Genomic DNA, 18,398 nt, shown 5'->3' with positions numbered 1-18,398 from the left:
GGTAAAGACTTCATCATCTTCTCTGTTGGCAAGAACAGTAATGGTATTGTCATCCATCAGCTTTTGAATGTCGTTGCGAACATGCAAACATCCTCGTGAATTTCTTCGACAGGTTTCGCATCTACTGTAAGCGTGGAAATCTGTTCCAAAGTAGGCAAGTTCATTTCAAGTTTTGTGGAACCTGACTACCGATCCTTCAAGATCTTCAACTTTGTAGATTTTGTATTCTCCTGGACATCCTTGAACCATGTTGATGTCATGTTCAGTTCTGACTCGGATATGTTGAATCCATCCTAAGTCCATTTGTTCTTGTAATGCAGCTTGAACTACGGCACATCCTTGATTATTCTTTGGACAAATTTCACATGTGAAGTAGTTGTGAGGTGGTACATGACTGTACCCAGCTTGTCTAGCGTGCATCTTGACAAGATTTTCCCCTATCTGACGAATGTCGTAGATTTGAATGACGTTAGGGTGTTGATCTATCAGATTTACTGAAGCTTCTTTATGCTGCGGCAAAGGATTTGCTTGGACGTTTGGATTAGTATCTTTGAAGGATAGCATTCCGCTCTTTACTAATCGTTGGACGTCAATCTTGAAAGCGAAACAATTCTCAATATTGTGACCTGGTGCCCCCTGATGATAGGGACAAGATTGGTCAGCCTTATACCATGGTGAGGAACTGTTTGTAGGATTTGGAGGACTCCTTGTCTGAATGAGTCCTTTTGCCAGTAATGTTAGAAACAATTCTGCATACGACATTGGTATGGGGTCAAAGGCAGGATACCTTGGAGCCCGATTGTTGTAATTTGGAGCTCGAACCTGCTGCTGAGGTTGCTGCGACCTTTGTTGAATTTGTTGTTGCGAGACCTGAGGTTGATAAGCTGGCGCTGAGTTAACAACCGGAGTTATTGTTGCAACCTGAGGTTGGAATTTCTTCTTGATTTTGTGCAAGACATTGCTGACATCTTGATCCTTTTTCTTCTGGAAAGAACTTCCATACTTCCTTGGACCAACAGAAGATTCTGGTTCTTTGTTCAAGCGTCCTTCTCGAACTGCTTCTTCTAAAAGTACACCCATGTTTACCATCTCGGTAAAGTCACTTGGTGCACTTGCAACCATTCGTCCGTAGTAAAATGGACTCAAAGTTTTGAGATAGATTTTCGTCATTTCTTTCTCTTCAAGTGGTGGACAAATTTGAGCAGCAACTTCACGCCATCTCTAAGCGTATTCCTTGAAGCTTTCTCTATCCTTTTGAGTCATGGCCCGAAGTTGATCTCTGTCGGGAGCCATATCCAGATTGTACTTATACTGTTTGACGAAGGCCTCTCCGAGGTCTCGAAAAGTACGAATCTCTGAACTGTCCAAGTTCATGTACCATTTGAGTGCAGCACCAGTCAGGCTGTCTTGAAAATAATGAATGAGCAATTGTTGATTATCAGTCTGAGTCGACATTCTTCGAGCGTACATTACGAGATGACTTTGTGGGCATGAATTCCCTTTGTACTTCTCGAACTCTGGTACTTTGAATTTGTGAGGAATCTTAACATTTGGAACCAGACAGAGGTCTGCAGCATTCTTCCCAAATAGATCTTGTCCTCGGAGAGTCTTGAGTTCCTTCTGCATTTGCAGAAACTGTTCCTGGAACTCGTCCAATCTTTCATACACGCCAGCATCCTCACTTGGAGCGTGATGATATACTTGTCCACCCTGCGGGGGAAAAGTATGCATAATGGGCTGTGGAGAAGCCATGACAGCAGATCTTGGAATCTCAGCATTCTGTTGTGTGAAACCCATTGCCGTTGCTCTTGGAACTTCAATTTCCAGAGGTTTGTAACCCTCCGGTGGACGCATATCCATGGTGACTTTTGGAGCTTCAGAAGCTGGAGGTATGTACCCTTCTGGAGTAAAGTTATACGGCATGCCCCAAGGTCGATCAGGCGGCATGGTATACTGAGGAATAGGAGTAGAAACAATCTCGGAAACCACAGTCCTTTGTGGTTCTTCTGGCGTTGGTCGATTCTGCGCAACTACCAGGGCTTCTACCATACTATTGAGTCTTTCAACAGTACCTTTGATAGTATTAATCTCTTCTCTGAGTTCTTCATTCTCTTGCTCAAAGTCTTCCATTCTCTTCTTGCGACTTGAACGAGTGTTGTATGGATGAGACAGCTTGAAAGTCTTGGTTCACCTCCTTCTCCTCCTCTCTTTCTGGAGAAAGGAAAGTGACTATTAGATCCGCGACAATTCTCGTGTCAGTGCGTAAAACTAAAGCGATGTATGATATGCAATTAAGTTATTATTTTTTCAAGGAAACACCATAATTACGTTATGAAACATCAAACTTTTATTAATTAAGCGAAAACGCCGTTTTTACATACTTTGAAAAATGAAATACAGAGAAATTGAGAGAAAGGACACTAAAACTTTGATGAAGAGTCGACTTCACGTTCTAACATCTTCTTCTGTTTCTTGAGCTGAGCGTTCTCTGACGTGAGCTGATCGATGATCCAGGAAGCAGGAGGGATATGATGAGAAAGTGATGATTGTGTCACTTGTCGATCGAGTACTTCAAGCAACTCATCCTTCCTTCTTAGGATGTTTTGAATCTCAACATTTTCCGTGTTGACGATTCGATACTTGTTCCTCCAAGCATTCCTTTCTTGGCATACCTTGTTTAATGTCGCTTGTAATTTTTCAACATCGGTGGAGAAAAGGTAAATTGGTTCCCTTAGGGGAATAGGTTCTTGATAATGATATGGCATCCTGAGCTTGAATGCTCTGACGCGTACCCATTGAAGGTAAGGATCCAGGGAGATGCAAAGATGTTTTCCTAACAATCTTCTCCCTTTGCTGTGAACAAGACGCCAGGCTTGGACAATTTCCTTCTTCAGCATGTTGCCATGATCGTCGATGTTCTTGAAGAACAGACCCTCCAATTGGATGTTACTTGGAATATTTTTCATGGGATAGCCGTATTGACGACGGGCTAAAGCTGGATTGTAACTGATTCCTCCCTTAGTTCCAATAAGGGGTATGTTGGGAAAACTTCCGCAACTGAAAATGATCTTGGTTTCGTCGTTGTCAGGACTACACCAATCAATGTCTGTATGAGTGAGAGACATGATTTTCTGTGACCAGTAAAGGCCATCCCTCATATTCCAGAAAGTGCTAGACTTCGGCAGGTGCGAAACGAACCATTCGTACAACAACGGTACGCAGCATGTGATTAATCCTCCTCGCTGCAGGTTTCTTGAATGCACAGAGTGATAAGCATCCGCAAGCAAGGTTGGAACTGGATTTCCAATTAAGAAGATCTTAATTGCGTTGATGTCATGATCCATGATGTAGATCCTTAAGTCCTTTCTCCGTTTCTCTCTTTCTATGAAGTTCAAAACGTTCGTTATTTAGTTTCCTTGAAAAACGACTCGAAAAAGACTCTTTTTGTTTTGTTTTTAGTTGTTTATTAATGAATGATGCATGAATGCATGAATGCACACACAAGAGTTTTAAACAAACATGGCGTTGAAGGGTATAGTGGTCATGAAGTCAAAACGCGAACCCCGCCCCAATGGTAAACTAAGGATAAGGATTTTTGTACCTGTAGAACGAGTTCTAGGGGTCTCAGAGTTTTTGCTCAACCTTAAAGATACGTTGACTGGTATCTATAAGAGAGTTTCCTCTGAGTGTAGTATCTGCGTGACAATTACTTCCGTAATCACCGCTCTACGTCCTAAAAAAGGCTTTAAGTGGGGTTAATGTGTTTCTAGGTCCTCCTGGTACAAATCAGTCTCGGAATGCAGTGGCGCAGTTAATCACAACCAGCCAGGCAAATCCCAAGAGTAGAATTGTGAACCAAGATTAGAGGGTCTTCACCGGGAAGACATCCTCCATCCTATCTTATGTTGCACTCAAATCCGGGTATAGGATTTCTCACCACAAGGGGGAATCAAGCCCTTTCCCGATACAGAATAAACAAAATAAACAAATATATATGCAGCAAACACATGATATGACACAGAGGTTAGGCAGGACCTCTCTTGTTTGAGGGGGAATTTGGCATCCCTAATTCCTCATTGGGGCTGGACCAGCAACAGGTCAACCATTGGTTTGGATGAAAAACCAAGGTTTTTAACACTTATATCCCCAGCAGAGTCGCCATTTTTCTGTGGTGTCGTTTTCTTTACCTCCCCGTTTCACTTGGGAGGACGGCACGCTAGACCCTTCACGCGAAATTTGGAAGGAGAATGCGCCCGTGGTGGGATGAATTTTGTTTCAGTTCTTCCTACGATATCACATGAACTTTCTTATTCGTCCTACGAGTAGGAAAGGGGAAAAAAGATCTCAACTAAACCCTAGGAGTTTGCTAAGTGCGGGGATTTCACCTAGACTAGAAATTCTGGAGTCCGGGGGGTCGGTTATACATAGGGAAGTGTTTAAACACCCTACATATCTGTAGTACTCTACAGGAACCTTCTCTGTGTCATTTGTGTTTGTGTTTATTGCTAATGGTTGGGAAAGTTTCTCCTTTGTGGTAGAAGAAGGAATTGAATTGATTTGAAAAGACAGACAGATAGACAGACTGACTATTTTTGGTATTTTATTAGCTCGCTGAGATTCCTTGTGAACCTCATGCCTACATATCCCTAGTGGAAGTCAGAGCTTAATGTAGTTCGGGGAACTAACTAGGGAAGTTAATGTTTTTGGTGCCTTGCTTGAAGCTCATGGTTGAAGCTTGGAATTAAATCTCTGTTTACAGTAAAGAGACACGAAATCATCTTTACAGAGAGGTATTTGTACTATTCTACCACAAACATTGTAAAGGAGTGACATAATAAATGGATTCATTTCATTCAAGAGGGGGACCTTACTTGTGTGTACAAGTATGCCAGTCAGATGCCTCTTAAATGAAAGAAAGATGCTCGTCCAAATTAGGGAAAGTTAGCACATGTCTGGGTTTTACTGCCAGCTCATGCCTTTCAAAATCCTAAATGGGAGACTTAATTAAAATTGAAATGTAATGTAATGTTTGTTTGTTTGAATGTGGTAGAGTAGTAAAAATATCTCTCTATAGAGATAAGCTATGTCTATCTACTGTATAAAAGATTTGACTTTAGCTGGCTTGTATGAGGCCCAAGCTTGAGGCTTTTTGATTGATTTATTAATGTATTATTTGACTCTGGGAGATGGCTCCACTGGGGGTTAATTATAGGGTATTTTTGTGTTCTGTACAAAGCCCAGAATTGAGGCTGACTCTACTTAGGGAGACTTTATTTGTGTGCCTTGTACAAAGCCCAAGGTTGTGGCTGACTATTGAGGAAATTGGGTTTTTTTTAGACTATGACTATGACTCTATTTTTTGTGTGCCTTGTACAAAGCCCAAGGTTGTGGCTGACTCTAGCTAGGGAAAACATTATTTTCTGCCTTGTACAAAGCCCAAGGTTGAGGCAGACTCTTAAATGAATTAAGTATGGATGACTCTATGGGGAAAGATCCTAAGTGTTAGGAATCTTTGACACATGAAAATATGGTCTATCTGCCTTGTACAAAGCCCAAGGTTGTGGCTACTGAGTGATGAAGAACTCACTGGGGAGACTCTATTATCTGCCTTGTACAATGCCCAAGGTTGAGGCTGACTCTTGACAGGGGAGTTTTATTGTATGGGTGCCTTGCATGAAGCCCAAGGTTGAGGCTAACTGTTTTTGTTGGTTTTGACTCTACTGGAGATTAAAAGGACTGTTTTTCTTTTGGAAGCTAACCCTTTCCAGGGATTTTGACTCAGCTGGTGAATTGTTTGTGAAAGATTGACTTTATCATGTTTTTTTGTTGTTTTGGAGGCTGACCCTTTCCAGGGGTTTTGACTCTTTTGGGGAAATTATCTCCTAAGAGAAATGAACCTTTATTTTATTTATTAACTGATTTTTGGAGGCTAACCCTTTCCAGGGGTTTTGAAAGAATAAAAGAATGTGTTGGAGGCTAACCCTTTCCAGGGGTTTTTATTGAAATGATTAATTTGGGTAGCACTCCATTAATTATTAAAGGATGAAAAGATTGGCAGAAAGATTATCTAGTGGAGACTTCTTGTTTAAAGCCCAAGATGAAGGCTGACTCAATGCTGAGGATGACCAAAACATGGATCCTAGACTCTACTAAGGAGGATTGATGAAAATAAGGGTGACAGAGACTGTCCATGTCTCTCATTCCAAAAGGTGTACTCAATGTAAAATTGAGACAAACTTGGCTTGTTTAAAGTCTGGTTTAAATTGGAAGAAACTCACCAGGGTAGGCTAAAAGGTGACTAAAGACCTGTTCCTATGTTTATAAGAAACCTGATGGGTCCTTGTATACAAGCTCCAGAGGAAGCTGGAAATGCTTTTAAGAAGCCTGTGGGTCCTTGTACAAAGCCCAAGAGGAGGCTAATCGAGGGTCCTTGTTATAGCACAAGAGAAAGCTATGTGGTTTTGAACTTATTTTGGCTCTAAGCAAATGGGTAAGAGGTTTCACCGGGAATAATTCCTCTTTGGGTGGATGTGCCCTATTATTTTGGATTATAAGGTTTTTGCCAAGATGTTTCACCGGGAATAATTCATCTTGGTGGTTTGAACTACAGATCTCTAATTAGGAAAGAGCCTTCACCGGGAAGACATTCTCAATCCTAGGTCATATTCCTATAATATATATATATATATATATATATATATATATATAGTTTAACTGTCCTAGGGTTTACACTCAAACGTAGTTCTAAACTAATATATGTACAGTTTATATTTGACAGTAATTTAAATAAAGACTGTAAATGGAAAGCTTGTAAAGCCTAACCTGGATGGAGTGGAGGCCTTTGAAGAAGTATGTACAGAGCCTCAACAGTATTTTTGTTGTTTTGTTGATAACAGTTGAATGTATATGATAAACAGTTAATGGTTTTTTTGAAAACAGAAGAAGTGAAGATGGACAAAGGTCACATAGGTATCTGAAGTGTTTCACCGGGAATAATGCCCTTCAAATACCAGAAGAATGTTTTGAAAACAGAAAGGAGATTTTGAAAATACAGTTTTGAAAACAAGCTAAGAAGAGAAGGTTTTTGGGACTTACACTCTATTAGAGGCCCAGTACTTTACAGTACTGGTGATAAAAGCAATTGAAAATGATTTGGAATGATACAAGGTTTTGTTGTTTGAAAACCTTAATCATTTGATTTAATCAGAGATTGAAAACAGTTTTGAAAATTGACAAAGGTCAACTTAATTAAAGTAGAAATAAAGATTTTTTACTTAATTAAGACCTAATCAATTAGGGTTTTATCATAAACTTTATTTACAAAATGTTTTAGGTTAAAACAAAGTGAAAATATGTATTAAAGTATTTAAGAAAACACCTAAAACATACTATTTTAAACCTAATAAAAATACATGAAATAAATAATATTTTTATGATTTTTTTGATTATTCACAAAATAGATATATTAAATAACAAGTATGTGAAAAATGAAGTGAAAATGAATTAGTTTGATAGGTTAAATAAATATGTGAAGTTGTGAAGAAAAATGAAAGAAATTAGTGTTAAAAAATAAGTTTTGGCCCTTGGAGGGTTTGAACCCACGCCCTTGAGGTCATTTCCTCAAAACTATACCACTGGGCCAAGGCGCGCTCGGTGTTAGTGACTTGCCTTCATTTGGTCATGTTTCAAAACAAGTTGTAAATCTTTGAAAAATAAAAGAATCAAAAAGTCTGGGGCGAGGGGGATTCGAACCCCAGACTTGTGGCATGATGAGACTAAGGGCGTATAGGTGGCCACTGGGGCAAGTTGTTCAGTCGTTAATAAAACGCACACCATTCAAAATAAAATAAACTCTCCCCTGAGAATTCAAATTTGCGCGCCACCACCATCTTCGTCTTCAACCTCAAGCTCTCCATTTTTGAATTTCTGAACTTACTCGTTTCTCAACCATTTGCAACGATGTAAACATGAAACTTGCTCTAAATTCACTCACGATTCTAAATATGTAACTAACATGAACTATCATTAACTACATCTAACTAATTTACCAGAAATCGTGAAGAACCCTAAAATTTCAAAATTAAATTAAATGACTATACTGAAAGATAAATGGATGATGATAGAGGGTTTTCAATCCTCTGATGATGCTGAACAAGATAGAATCGAGCTATTTCACAAAGAGTACTTAAATTAAAGAGAAGGAGTTCAGAAACTTACCTCTGAAAATGGAGATCGTGAGGATGATAGAGAGCAACTGGGCTTGTATGAATGATCCCAAAAGCTTCCTTGTGGCTCAGTGATGCTAACTGAATGCTTGTAATGACCTCAAACCTCCTGAATTGTTCTATGGACCTCCCTCGATTTCAGCTTCAAGTGAACATGGAGGGTGTTGATTCTCGAGTTACAGATGAGCTGCAGCCATCTGGTTAGCTTCACTATGACCTGAGGAGTGTGTCTGGATGATTGGCTTGCCTTGAAACCTTCTGAATCACTCCATGGACCTCCAACTGCAGATGCTCCAAAGTGAGAGCAACAATGGTGTTCCTCCACCTACAGAAGTGATCCAGGTGCTTGGATCACCTCAAATGACCTCCCTTGAGATGTTAGAATGCTCACTTCCCAAAGATAAGCTCTGGTTTGAAGAAATCGATTCTTCTTGCCAAAGAACTTTGAAAAACAATGAACAAGAGAAGAGAAAGAGAAAGCAAGTAATATGGTTGCTTTGGTGTGTTTTTTGAATGAGAATGAGGCCTCTATTTATAGGCAAATGTCTCAGTACTGATTGGGAGAGTGAGCTTGCTTAGTGAAGTAAGTTTGGTTTCTTAGCCATGAAGAAATTTCAAAGAATATCCAAATGTGATCATTGCATTTTCGAGCCACCTCCCCTATCCATTGATTCTATCTGATCTTAGGGGACAATTCAGATGCAAAGTGAGCTCTAATTGGTTGGTGAGAAGATTCCTTGGGTGATTCATCAGTTTGCCATAAATTCTCAAATGTAATCATTACATAATCACATGTTCTTGTTTTAGGAATCTTCTTCAATTATCATGGCATGGTGAAAATGAATGCATGGCATGTTTGCAGATGTATTATGGGTCATGTAGCATCTGTATTTGAGGTCATGTGCACAAAACTTCAAAGTTCCAAAATGATGCATGACCTATAATTTCACTTCATGAGGCCAACTTTGAACAAGCATAACTCTTAGGTCAAATTGAATTTTGAGAAGGTTGAACACAATTTGGAAAGCCCTAAACATCTACTTTAAATCATTAGTTTATGTCTTCTTCAGAATCCTTTGGGAAATTTGTGAAAAATGAGGCCAAAGTTGGAAGAAAACTAGGTTAAAACACTTAGAAAAATTTCTAAGTGTTTATGACCTAAACTTCAAAATTTCCAAAACTTCATAAATGGTTGATCTTTTGAAAAAAGTTCCCTTGTAAGATGTTGTTTTATTTGGCAAGATCTACAACTTTCATGTTGGAAGTTTTTTGAGTTGTGTAGGTGAAATTTTGAGATCTCACCATGCCTTCAAAAACCCTAATTCCCGACTTTTCGCTCCTTGATGAATTTCTTTGAATTTCTTTGACCAAATGACTTTGACATCCATATATTGATGATATTGATCTTTGAAAGTCATTTTTTGACCAAAAACCTTAAAAGTCAATGATGATCCTTCACAGTTGACTTTTTCCTGACAAAGTGAATTTTTGGGCTTTTGTGTAGAAATAAGATCTTCTCCCCAAATGGATGATATAAATGGATTATATGGAGGTAGTAGAGATCCTTGAATCATGTCTTGAGTTTTGGATTCATGCCCTGATTAAAAGTCAACTATCTTGGTGAATTAGGTCAAAACCCTAATTTGTCGACCATGTGAAAATAATGACTGTAGACTTTGAATTGAAGTGTGATGTCTAGTAGATCTTGTCATATGAGTTATTTGAAGATGATTGATGTCTTTGAATGACCCTCTGAGGTTTTTTAGGGTTTCCCAAATGTGATCCCTGATTTCAGTCCTTGATAGGCTCAAAACCCTAGTCTGGTGACCTGAGTAAACCTGTACTCAGATGACTGGATGTCTAATCAATCATAGATGAGAAAAATGAAGTTCTTGAGCCCCATGATTGTATTAGGGACTAATCCTTGTATTGATTGATCCTTTGCCTGAGCTTTCTTGTCTTTGAGCATCCTCGATTAGGTACCAGATGGAGAAATGACTGCTCTGGGTACTTGTCTTGACCTGATGAAAATCCTGAAGATATGTCATCTCAGGGGGGTCAAAAATTAGGGTATGACAGATTGTATTCTTATTGTAACTTTCTATGTAATTCTATTTGGATTTTTGTAATAGATTTTGAATGGAACTTGAATGGATAATTGTAATGAGCTTTTGTGATCTTTTTGTAATGGATTTGGATGGAATGTAATGGTATTGTATGAACCTTGGAAGAATTTGATGATGTATAGAACTTGATTTTTGTAATGAAATTGGGAATTTATAATGAATGGATTCTTTTGAAGTATTTGAATGGTGGAACTTGAATATGGCATAATGAATGTCATTTGGAACTTGAATATGGCATAATGAATGTCATTTGGATCTTGAATTTTGAGTTGAATGAATTTGAATAGAATTGCACCAATGCCTAACAAATCTTTTTGACGAATAATCATGCACGCCTTAGTCTTGTAACGGGAATACGAAGCACTTCCGATTACTCTCTTTTTTATTTATTTACGCAAATCCACTTCAAGTTTTAATGAATAACCTCAAGTCCACTTAATAAACCTTCACTTCCAAATTTCAACGGCAAGTCTTGAATCATTAATTCTCGAAATCTCAATTAACCCGCAATTGAAGTACTAAGTACATGATGCGAGCCAAAAGTTGTATTGATCAAGATAAATGAACAAGTCAACCTCTCCTGCCATTACCCTTGTATTTCAACCCACCACAACAGTAATGCCTTGAGGAATTCTTGAAGAAGATAAGAATTGAAGCGTGTAAGGACATATCGACATGAAATCCGATGAATCTCAGTCGAATTAATGATTGCAGACACCACATATAAAACCCATATTCCTCTTCCCCTTGGTGAATCTTCATAGAGGAAAACCTTGTAGCTTTAGGAGAAAGAAGCACACAATGAATGACCATATAAAACTCTAGCTTCCAAGATCCTTGATCCAATGCAAAGTTATTGATTAATGATGCATGATGTTATGTTAATGCCCTAATGGAGAAATGTATATGAAATGATAGGCCTAAGCCAATTAGAAATAAATATGTGGGCAAATTTTGGGGTGCAACAACAGGCCACAGTTTTACACTCCGGATTCAATATTTCTATAACATACGTCTACGCTTTGATAATCATGGCTAAATCATATATGTGGCCACAGTTTCTGAGCTGTGGACAACTTTAGCGTGGCCGTAGGCCAAATTTCTAGTAGTGGTGGAATGGGAAACATCTAATGAATAGGTGTAGCCAATGTACTTTGAAACCTGATAAATGGCCACACAAAGTTATGCCAATCCCTAGGAGGAGATTAGATGCTGAGGTAGCTATGAGTGGTCAGTGGTTACCAACTTGGGCAATGGGGGAAAAATTTCAAGTCACACATTCTTATAACAGCCAAGAATTTATAGTTGACATAGCTAAAAGGTCATGCTCATGTAATTTTTGGCAGCTAGTTGGTATTCCCTGTAGGCATATTGTTGCTGCCCTAGGCTTTAGACAACAAAATCTAGAAATGTTTGTTCATGAATGTTATAGCAGGGAAAAATATGCTTTATGCTATGGTTTTCCTATTAGTCATATAAATGGACAAGACATGTGGCCTATGGTTGAAAGTGAAGATCTCTTGCCTCCTGACTTCAAAAAGGGTCCTGGTAGACCAAGGAAATTGAGGATTAGGGAGACTGGAAAGGAAGGTGCTAGGAGGAGGCTACCTGGTGTGTCTTACAGGTGCACTAAATGTGACAAGATTGGGCATAATATTAAGTCATGCAAGAGCAAGGTGCAAGATCCAAGTGCCTTGAAAAGAAAGGTATGTCATTAATGGATATTGATATTTCTTTTTACTTTAAATTATATACTGATAATATAATAATGTTGCAGAAAAAAGGACAATTGAGAACTGCTACTAATGCATGTGCAGACACTCCAAGTGCTAGTGAAGTCAACACAAATGAGGTCAATGAGTTCAACACAAATGAGGTCAATCCAAATGAGGTCAACACAAGTGAAGGCAAGGCAAGAGAAGGCAATCCAAGTGAAGGCAAGCCAAGAGAAGTCAATCCAAGTGAAGTCAAACCAAGTGAAGTGAAGACAAGTAAAGCCAAACCAACTCCATCTGAAGTCATTTCCAAAAACAAAGGAAAGGCTCAGGTGAAACCAGTGAGAAATAGGGTTAGTGAGAGAATTAAGGAAAATTGGTTTAAAAAACCAAAACCTTACAAAGGTCCTGAGTCTGCACCAGAACAGCCATTATGCTTGACAGAAGAAGAAAATAACAATGTATCACAAAAAAAAGATGAAGACTACTCCTAAGAAGAATTTAAAGAAGACCCCAAAGAAGAAGTCTATCAATGACTTGTAATTTGGTGTTACTAGTTTACTATGTCTTTTGCATAATTTGGTGCTTTTTGTAATGAACTCATTATGCACATTTATGTTTTTGATGGTTTTCTGAATTATGCACTTTGGTGTTTTTTGTATTGACTGAATTATGCACATTTGTGCTTTAAGTGGTTTTCTGAATTATACACATTTGTGCTTTTTGTAGTAACTGAATTATGCACATTTGTGCTATTGGTAATGAATCAAGTATGCATTAGTGTTATTTATATATGATTTTGAATTATGCACATTTGTGCTTTTGGTTATTTCTCCCTTATGCAGTAGTGTTTCTCAATACATGTTACTCAGCAAATTGAACCAAATTAAACTGTTAACAAAATCAGCAAACTCTTTTCAAATTTTAGACAAAATCATAAAACTCCTTCAATTAATAGCTTTTATCCAAGTATATTACACATCATTGAAACTTACATCATTTAACCCTAACTAAATTAGACAAATTACATGAAATTGTAAATAAAACCAACAATCAAACCCCACCAGCCTTATCTTCTATTTCGTTTGAGAAATCATTTGTGGCTACCTTTAGATCATCACATGTAAAGTCATGAACCCCAAACTTTTGGATTATATCTAATCTTTGACTTTGTTGTCTCAATGGATAAGAAGATAATCCCACAGATTGTACATATGATTCAACATAGTTATTATTGTATTGGCTCTATAGAGATATATGATTACATTTACTAGGAGTTGTTGCACCCCAAAATTTGCCCTCTTTATTTGAGCTTTAATTTAATAACGACGTTTATTCCGTTGTTTAAAAATTGAAGAAAAGTAATAAAAGAGTTCTTATGGTTTCGAAGAAGCGCGACGTGAAAATGGTTTAAGCAGTGGAAATACGAGAAAATTCACAAGTCTTATTATGATAGTGATATGAGCTGAATTCCCGCGTTGGTCAGACCGTTTCGACAATATCTACAATCTTCGTGTTCGGCTCAAAAGCCAATTCTTTGAGGAGGGTTGTCAGATTTGCAAATTACTCGAGAGATGTAGGGTTTCGTGCCTCGGAAAATTCATATCTCATGATCCGTTGGTCGGATTAGCTTGAAAATTTAACTAGAGCTCCGTGCCGTCATTACCCAGATTTCATATGTTTGTACCGTCGGCCAATTATCCACCGAAAGTGCTCAGTATTTTAAGGATCGTCGCGTTGTTTCGATAAAAAGTGTGTTTTCGAGTGTGTCGCATCGAGTTTGAAAATTCATAACTTCTTCGATTTTTATCGTATGAAGTCCGTTCCGGTGGAATTTTCTTGGAAATTTCGTTAGCTTCGATTCTTCTTCACACGTGCCAGGTCAGATTTTGAGCCAAATATTGAGTTTTGTCGAGTTCTTTGAGCGGTACGCGCAAAATTCTGCACAAGTCGCGCCACATGAACCGACGTTTCTCGTCATTCAAACGCGCGTAATTTCGTCGTCGCTTATCCGATTAAGACGATTCTCGCAACTATGATCTAAAATTTTCGTCATCTTCGATTGGACGTTGGTTTCGTTCCGAAATTTGGAGCCGAACCGAGTTTCCTTAAAAACGAGCCGAAATAAGACGCATCGAGGGCAATTTGGACGTTTCGCGTTAATAATATATAAAATTTTGCTCTTCACAAATCAAAGGGACTCTCATAATTTCAATTCACCAAAAATTCATAAACACTTTCTCTCAATTCTCTTGAATCAAAACCACAAATTACATAAAACTTTCATCAAAAACTCATCAATCTTCATCAAGATCAAGAACATGGATTGAAGAATCAAGATTCGGAGTTCGAGTTTCTTCTCCTCTCTCCTCAAATCTCGCGCGCCTCTCCCTCTTTCTCCTCGGATTTCGCGTTCGCGTTCGTGTCGCGTTCGTGTCGTGTTTCGTATCGTGTTCGTGTTCGCGCTTCGGTTTAGATCTTCATCCGGTAAGTCTTCGGATCTTGAATTAAGTTTTTAATTGTTGATCATTATGTGAATTAAAATCTAGATCTACCTCTTGTTCTTGATTAATGAATGATTGATGATGATTGATCGGTGAATTTGCGTATTGTTGCTCGAATTGATCGTGTTCATGTGAATTGTGGTTAGATTTAATGTTCATTGCATGTAATTGATGTCTGTTGATGATGGATTGTGATATTAGTGTTTGGATCCATGATCCGTCGGTGATTTCATGTGTTTAATTGTTAACATTCATATAGACGACTTGTGTCGCACTCAAAGTGTTTGAATAAATGCATGTGTTACGCTTTTGCTTGATAATTGCTTTGCTTGACGCGTCGCGCTTTGCATGATTATGCTCGTTTGACTTGTATGACTCGTGTTTAATCCATGATTCAATGCTTGTTTGTTTTGATTGCGAGTCGGTACGATTTTGAATTGAGTGCGAATGGCTCCGAGGCTTTAAAAGTGTGTAAAAAAACTGTTTTCTACAGCAGGAACCGGGTTGTCCCAGGCGGGAACCGGTTCCCACTCAATCCAAAATTGTTGTCTCTCTGGTTTTCGTACCAGGAACCGGGTTGTCCCTAGGTGGGAACCGGTTCCTGTGTTGTTTTTACTCTCTGGTTTTTGTACCAGGAACCGGGTTGTCCCTAGGTGGAAACCGGTTCCTGCGTTGTTTTTACTCCCTGTGTTTTTGTACCAGGAACCGGGTTGTCCCTAGGTGGGAACCGGTTCCCAGCTTGCTTGTTTGGCCAGTCTCTGGTTTTTTGTACCAGGAACCGGGTTGTCCTATGCAGGAACCGGTTCCTGTGTGTTATTTTTGTGTTTTCTTTTCTAACTTCTATCTTGCATAACTTTTTGCTCATAACTTCAATTTGCACGTTCTTTATATCGTCGGAAAGTTTATGAGACGTACTACCTTGATATATGCTTAGTTTACATTAACTTGTAGATCATTCATGTGTGGTTTCACTTTGATATGTCATCGTCCATTTCGTGTTTACATTACTTGCCCACTTCTTTTCGCTTTATGATAATAACGCAATTCCGATTGCGGTGTTTGTTATCTCTAACTTGTGTGCTAGTGTGCAAGAAATATGGATAGTCACCGATCGATGCTTATTACTCGAGTGTTCCACTTCACTTGCGGGATACAATTCTATTTCACTTGTGTCGTGTTCTCGACTTGGAGACACGATCCCATTGCTTTATATCTGCTTGTTTGGTTTGCTTGTTACTCTTACAGGTGTATTGCGATTATGCTCGACGTGCATGTCGATGTTTGTACGCTTTATGGCTAATTGGTGTGCTGACTATTTGCTTTTGCTTTGCTAGTTCGCTCGCGGGATACTATTTTGTTCGCTTCGCTTTAGTTTACAGATCATCATCCGTTTGGTATTGATTCCGTTTCATTTTACTTCTTCTCGCACTTTATCACTTTCTCGCATCATCCTTTAACATGAGAAGTAGGATTTAGACATGCATCTGGCCAAGCCTTCGAAAGAGTCTCTGTTTTTGTTGGTGTGTTTACATTTGTGCTTTGCGGCAGGGAGTCACGGTGTAATAAGTCCTATATGGCACTCCGTTAAGTCCTCATGGAAGGCATGCGGGAAGGGTTAGTAATCAACCCCTGTCTAGTCTCATCGAGTCCGTTCGGTATGCACACGCTACGCGTTGCTTTCTTCCGAACCTGCACAAGATCTTGTTATCGAGTATGTCAGGAAAAGGGTTCATGTAGCCGGACCCCCTCCTTTCTTATAGCTCGCATCGCTCGATGTTGATGCTCGGTGTACGCACGTACCGTTTTCCTTTACGATCCGTGACGGCTTGGTTTCTGAGAGGAACTCGCTCCTCTTGTCTATGGCCCAATCATTTTCGCGAGGTCTGATGCTTGGTTGACTTGGGTTGAGCTACTCCCCTTGGCTATGGCGGGACCGCCTTTCTACCATTCGGCCAGTGCCGTTGGTTTGTTTTCTTTACAAGCGGATGCTCGTTTGTGTGCTATTTGTTTGCTTTCGCTTCTCCTCGTAGGCTGATTAGTTTAGTTTAGACTGGTACTCTTTGTATGCTAACAATAGGTAGCAAGCTTTCCCCCTTAGCTTAGGTCTTCCTCATGCATCTTTTAAAACACAAACCACACTCTTTGATTTTCTTTTCTTAAGAACTTGTTATTTCCGCTCCATTTCCAAGCGTAAGCCTCCAAAGGTCGAGCAGCGGAGTGTGAATGTAACTCGTTCACCTAAAAAACACAAAACAAACAGAAACTAGTTAGCCGAGCTACGGTACCTCTGATTCCGCAAAACGGATACGTAGGCATCGGGGTAGGGCCCGTGCGAGTATAACTCTTTATTTTCCCTACATTTTGCATGCATTTTAGTCCAGATTAGCGCAATTTGCTTACACACCCATAGTTTTTAGACACAAGCGTGGATACCATCGAGTACGATGGGCGCGTGGGGTGCTAACACCTTCCCCTCGCGTAACCGACTCCCTTACCCTTTTTCTCTGGTCTTGAGACCGTTGTTTTGTTTTGTGGTTTGCTGGCATTCCCTTCCTTTTCAGAATAAATATGTTAGTGGCGACTCTGTTAATTTTCGCCGTAGCGACACGAGTGTTACCAACAAAACATAAATAAAACATTTTAAAGAAACAAAGTGTAAAACATTGTGTTTATAACTAATCTACTAGAAAAATGAGGTAAAATATCAAGGAAAAAAATAAATTTATTACCAATAAGGAATTTCATTTTTGAATTCAACCCTAGTCCAACAACTAGTTATGAAAGAAAATATGAGTTTGCATTTTGATAATTTAAAGATAATACTATACTAAAATATTCACATAGAATATTATATTGGATAGACCTTTTAGTGTCGTGGATCTATTTGTGATACATGTAACTACATTTTTTGATTTTTTAAAGCCACATATACAAGTCATATTTTTAATAAGTTAAGATTGAAATTAGGATTTTTCTTAAAATCATATGTTACTCTTTCGTTAATAAAATAATTTCATTTATTTTAATCAATTTATTTTAGTCGATCCGTGTTTATGAAAAATGAGCTAAAATAAAAAGTTATTTTTTAAGAGGACTTATATTAACATGTGATGAAGTAATTAATTAAAAGAAACTTTCACAAATTGATATACTTTTGGTACATAAAAGTATATTGCAAATGTTTGTTTGTATATAGCAACCTAGCCTATATAGACTTCATGTAACAATGTTTTTGCCTGAAGCTAGAATTTACATTTCATCAATCTGCTTAAAAATAAAACTCAAATAAATATGAGGAAACTAAATTTGTATTTCCTTCAATGTAATTATAAATAATAAATAAATATAATGACTAATAATAGTATATAAAAGATATACAAAATAAGTAGTTCTTTTAGTAAAAAATAAATATTTTGGTAAAAAGAATAAATGAAATAATTAAGTAGTCATCTATCTGTGCGTTTACACGATCGTATAATGTCGTTATAAATAATAAAAAAATATAGTATAGTGATGGTTAAGAAACATATATAAAAGATATATAAATTAAGTAATCTCAACTCGTCGAAAATGTCTATTTTAGTAGAAAAATAAATAAAATAATTAATTGGATAATTATTGTCTATTTAAATTTGGAACTTATAGTTGATTTCAAAATATCAGAATACTGAGAAATAGCCATTTTAAAAAGAACGTAAAAATGATGACTCTTGATTTTTTTTCCACACACCATAGACAATCGTGTTTTTTTATTAAAACAAATATTTATATTATTTTTTAATATAAATACAACGATCTTATATAAATGAAGAATAAGATTCCTTATAA

The sequence above is a fragment of the Vicia villosa genome, linkage group LG4 (genome assembly GCF_029867415.1).
Source record: "Vicia villosa cultivar HV-30 ecotype Madison, WI linkage group LG4, Vvil1.0, whole genome shotgun sequence".
Taxonomy (NCBI): Eukaryota; Viridiplantae; Streptophyta; class Magnoliopsida; order Fabales; family Fabaceae; genus Vicia; species Vicia villosa.
Note: the sequence above shows the minus strand (reverse complement) of the source record.